Below are 6,000 nucleotides of genomic sequence, written 5' to 3'. Positions count from 1 at the left end.
TCCCCATGTAAAAAATGAAAAAGCTCCCAGGCTGTCTGTGTCCTGGGTCTGATCACCTTGGCACATGCACAGCAACACTGCTGTTTAAAGTTCACTATCTAGATCTGCCCCCAAACTGGATTGTGGTAAGGCCATTATGTGCTCTGGAAAGTGGTGTTCAGCCAACTTACTGGTGTCCAGTGTGTCGTGTTGGTAACGTTTAGAAAGATGCAATTGGGGGGGGGGGGTTAATATTACAAAAGTTCAGTCCAAATCAGCACAAAGGTGGTCTGCTGTTGTACCTTGCTATTAATACATTATCTAAACTAGACAGTTCCTTATGGTAAAATATTGCCCTCTAGTGGATGGAGCTTGCTGAAGGAAATAATATTTAACGAACTTGGAGGCTCCAAACTAACTTTAACCGCTGTGTGTAGACCCCAGCAATGTACAGAATTTTTAGTTAATGCTCTGATCTGCTTTGAGAGACTTATTGTTTTTATCTGAAAAGTGGGACAACAATATAAAGAAGGTGAGTGAACACATAGGACACACCACTTCTGTATGTGTGATCGAGGTTGTGAGAGCACATGAGCCTAAGAAGCTGCCAGATACTGAGGAAGCCATTGATCCCAGTATTGTCAACTCTGAGAGGTAGCAGCTCTTCAGGATCTGAAGCAAAGAGACCTTCACATGCTGCTATCTGAGATTATACACTTGCTTTGCATAAGCAAGCCTCCTGGTTCTGTTCTTCCAGTTAACGTTTAACTGGAGGAAAGCAACTAGGAGCATGTTTATATTATAGAGCAAGTACTCCAAACTTGACCTTATCATCACATTGCAATTACTAGAAATGAAGTGTGAGGTTATTCCAAAAGGTGGACAGGGCTGACATATCATCGCATATATATTTTTTAATGCAACCCCATCTAGATTATATTGTGTTAAGTCAAGATGTGGAACTGGTGGGGTTTAAAACCAGTTAAATGTAGTTTCATCCTAGTTGCCAGCACTGGCTCAAGATGAAGGACAGAAGAGAGTCGCTTGGGACAACACCCTAGATTTGCTTTTTGTGCCTTTCATCTTTACTAAGGTGTCTTCTTATTGTGCAGCAGGTGGCGATGCAGTGTTAGTTTCCACATCAGTGTGTAGGAGCGGATCTTCACGGATGGGCCATGATTTATAGCCTAATACAAACCGCCAAGAGAAAGGTGGACTTAACTTTCAGGATGCAATTATGGCCTGAGGTTGTCTCACTGTACACAACATCTGGTTGACAAGTTAAAAATTATTCATTAAGCTAGGCAAATGACAGATAATAAAGAAGGGAGGGAGAATGGTGTTAAGACAAGCTGAGGCAGCCCGACCTTGTTATTTTCAGGAAGAGAAGAGCCATTTCAGATCCATTTTGTGCCTCTCTCTCCACCACAAGTGGCAAGGGAATTCCCCTTGAGTGTCTGTTCCCTCTGAAGCACACATGGTGTTGAGGTTTCAAAGTGACGTTTCCAGGCTACAGAAATGTGGGGAGCATATGCAACGTTCATATAATTTTTCTATAGACTTGACAGGGAGGAAAGCGGGTGGTGGAAAGAGGAGGAAAGCAGCAGGTTGTAGGCAACTGGCTTTAATTTCTAATAAATATTACATGAAAATGTTACAAAACATAGAATCAGGCACATGAAACAGCTTGGCAAAGTTACCACATCCTCTCCATGGCTCTCCAAACACTCTGGTGCTGCAAACCAGGGAGTAAGCTTGACTGAGCTTAATGGGGCTTACTTTCTGCGTAAGAGTGGGTAAACCTCTTTCAGCTTAGTGGGTACTTTCTGCTAAATAAACACATGAAGGATTGGGCTGCAAGCAGTGGCGGAGCATATGCCTGCGCTGCCCAGGGCGGTCGTGCTCCGAGGGGGGCAAGGCGTGCTGGGTGCCCTCCCAGGCATGGGATAGCCACTTGGGTGCCCGGAGCAGTGCACGTGCCCTGCAGCTGGGGGCGGGGCAAGCCGCCCATGACGGACATTCGGTGCACCACCTGCCCACAACTCCCAAGGCTCCCCTAAAGCGGCACAGCTCTCCCCCTTGCCCCGACAGCTCGGGGTAGGCTTGGGAGTAGTGGGTGGGTGGTGTGCTGAATGTCACACCCCCCCCCCAGTGAGGGCACCCAGGGAGAGGCACCCTCACCCACCCCCCTTCATACGCCTCTGGCTGCAAACGTAATTTCACATATTACAGGCTTGGCAGCATTTTTAGCACAAGCCAAACACTTGTCTCAAAAAAACCAGCTGGCTGGGGCTCCCTGATAGGAGCCTCTGTATTATATTCATGTTTGCAGACATGCATTTGCCACATCCATTTTCAACATTTTCAGGTGTGTGTTTTAAAACTTCTTTGGTGTGCACCAAATGTAATGTGTAACTAGTACGGTGGCCTTTAATAGTTGTGCAGAAGATGAAATTTCAGCGGCTTGTTATGAGATGTAAGTGTATTAGACTAAAGAATCAAATACTTGGACAGGTGGTTCACTGGAAACCTGTTCAAACCTAGGATAGTGCTTAAGGTTTCTCCTCCTTACCATAATCTGTATCCAAGAACAAACCATTACATATAATTAGGCACCAGAAAAACAACAACAGACTTATTCAACCAAGCCTTTGGCTGTTACACTATCTCTGGCCTTTTAAATGTGGGGTGTGGGATGATGGTTGTTGGTTTCTGATTATTATATTATGCATTATGTGTTTTTATGTTGTAAACCACCCTATAGTCTTTGGATGAAGGGTGGTATATAAATTTAAACAACAACAACACCTTGGCTATTGATTGTGGTTAAAGAGAAAGTACACTAACCACGATCCTCAGTTCAGATTACATTTTAAGCCCAACAATAAACCAAACCTTAGTTGTACATGAAGCAAGTCTCCTACTCAGGAGTCAGCACATTCGCATGTACATTCTAAGGCATGGTTTGACATAGCATTGTGTGCATACTTGGCCTGTGATTGGCTAACCATGAGACTAGTTCTTGGGAGTAGTAAGTCATCTCAACCAGGTGATCTATAGCAACAAAAGCAGGAGTCCTAAGAATGTATTTTTGGTGTGATCATCCCCTAGGCTTGCTTTGATAATGTGTTAATAGTCTTTTCCTGGCTTTCACATGGAACTGAATTGCTCATGGAAGGAAAAATAAATCCATCCAGGTAGGGCTGTGAAACTCTCTTGCCAGAAACCCTGGTGAACCAACTGCCAGTCATTATTGACAATACTGAAGTAGATGTAGCAATGATTTGACTTGGTATCAGGAAGATTCCTATGTCCCATTTTTTTTTAACTCCTAGGAATATGAGATTGATGTTTTTGTTCTTTTGCATTTGTATGGAAATGTAATCCATACATTCTAGTTTCACACACACCCTTTTAATTGATGGCATTATAGAATGAGCTTTGGACAACTTGTTTACCTCCCATCACTCCTGTATATGGAACTGCTCTCATGTGTCTTATCTCATTTTACAGGGTGCCTCCCAACTGGCACAATGACTGGCATGTGATAAGTGCACACATCTTGATTATTACCTCTGTGATCGATCCATCAGTGTAAGTGCCAGCCAAACACCCACCTTTATCATATAATTAACAGCAATTATCCCTGAAAGGATTAATACATTGCAATATTGCTAGGACATTATGGCACACCCCCCACGGTAATTTATTGGGTGCATTCTGCTCACTTAGGCACAGTGAGGCAAAAATAGATAATTTCTCTTGGTGCTAAGACTGTAGGAAGGTTCACATGAACCTCACTGATAGATTGGAAGGATGTGTGAAAGTGTTGTGGAATCATGCCAGTTAACCCCATCCCCACCAAGGACACAGGCACAAACCAGGCCTTCTGCCAGCCATGTATTTAGCAGCCATGTGAAGGGATCCTACATATGTACTTATCTTCCAGCAGGGTGGGGGGGGGATCTCAAACCAACCTAAATTTCTTCTGATATGAAGGAGCCCTTTCTACGCATGCATTGTTTCCCTTCACATGAGCACCACAAACAGAGCTTCCAAGGGTCATGGAGTCATGGCTGGCATGCACAACATCTGTGGGGAACAGGACTGGCCAGCATAATTCTGCAACCCTTTCACAGTGCTTTCAACACTTGAGAAAGCCACATCTTAAATGGCAGTGACACCCATTCTCAAGTTCCTATGCTGCTCTCCTGTCCCCTCTCAGATCTTGCAGAAACTCCATGTCCTTCAAACCACCCAATGGCCTACTCCTGCCCACCCTCCAGTGCCTGCTTTTCATTCCTCTGGCTAAATCACTCTCAGACATACAGAGATGTCCTGCTACCATAAACAACTCTGCCCTTTCTCCTTGCCTGACCCTTATACTGGAGCCATTGTATAACTGGGAAAGGGGCAGCTCAAAAGGCTGGAGCAACTTCCCAATGAAAAAATGTTGCAAGTTCTTTTTAACTTAACCACCCCCAACAAAAACAGATAAATAAAAGCGGGCAGGGGGCATGATAGAAGTGTATAAAATTATGCATGGTGTAGAAAAAGTGGAGAGGGATCGTCCAGCCTTTCTACCTTATGTTGGTTTTTATTTTAAAGTTTTTAGCACTTCCTCTGACAGTGTGGGAGCTGGGTGAATGAAACATTTCTTTCTGCTTCTTTTTCCCCAGGTTGGCCTTTCCACAATGCACTGTTTTCCTCCACAAGTCTGCTTTGCTTTGTATTCTTCTCCCCCGTGCCACCCAGGAAAGCATACATGTGAAAAGCCACATGGATTTTTCAGAAAAGGTCTGAAAAAAAGCTTAAAAGCATTGCATCAAATTATGTTGAACGGCATTGCTAAAACGCATTGTAGGAAGAACTGAGAGTAGCAGGGTAATTTGTTTGGGAGACTTGGTCCTCAAGTGGCATAGGTGCCAACTCCCTGGGGCCCTGGGTGCCTGAGCACCCACAAAATTCCCCATGAAGGGGCCAGGCACCCACAAATTTCAATGCCAGGGCCATGCACACTGCATGGCACCCACAGCCCCAGGCACCCACAGTTGTGGGGTCATGTTGGCACTCCTGCCACATGGAATGACTCCAAAAGGTAGTGGTCACTCCCTCCCAAATTTCCTGCCACTCTTCACATTCCCTAAATTTTCAGTTACAGCCCATGAAGTTATGCCGTTGCGTGGATTAAATCTTTGCTTCCTGGATAATGGTCTTTGCCAGTCTTTTTCTTCCCCAAACGAGCTTTCTCTGCAATTGCCTCAGGTCCTTGCTATCCTTGGAGCTAGCTGTCATTTTGGAGTGGGGGTGGGTGGGCAGGATGTGATTGTTCAGGCTGTTCAGTTCTGGAACCAGGAATGATCTGAACAAAATCACGTGGACATTCCATACCACCTAGTAAGACCGGCATGTGTTTGTGTTTATGAAAGCACAAAGCATTATGCAATCGGAAGCACGCAGAGTTGCAGATTACCAGCTCGGGTTCATTTGGCCGTGCAGTATTCTGCGGCAGAGAATAATAATTTTGGAAAAGGAAGTCCTTCTAATTTAAATGTGAGAAAAGATGGCTGAAAGTTGAGGAGGGAGGTTGCTAAGCAACGACTGCTTTACAAAGGGGTTTTCACTCTCCTCCCTCAGCTGACATTTTTCTTGAATATTTTAGATGAAGGAGTTTGGCCAATATATTAAACCACCCATATGATTGTGATACTGTTTTCAAACTATGATTTTCACTACTTTGCTTTAGCAGCAAAGCATGAGTATCAGGTTTTTTGAAATCTGATAAAGCAAGTGTTTACTAGCAGTACCTTTTTCTGAACTAGTTTTTCACTGGAAATTACCCACCTGGAGCAGAGTAAATTCTCCACCATTCCTGAAATTAGCAGGTGTGCTAAGAAGTTTCCAACAATTAGAAAATGGATGTAAATTGTGTGAAAATGTCAAGATAAGATGCATTTTCCTCTATGACAGATGCAGAGTGACTGTCTTTTTAATTGTACCTTCCCATCTTTCTTTCCAAGA

The sequence above is a fragment of the Podarcis tiliguerta genome (assembly GCF_965153285.1).
Source record: "Podarcis tiliguerta genome assembly, chromosome: 6".
NCBI lineage: Eukaryota > Metazoa > Chordata > Lepidosauria > Squamata > Lacertidae > Podarcis > Podarcis tiliguerta.
Note: the sequence above shows the minus strand (reverse complement) of the source record.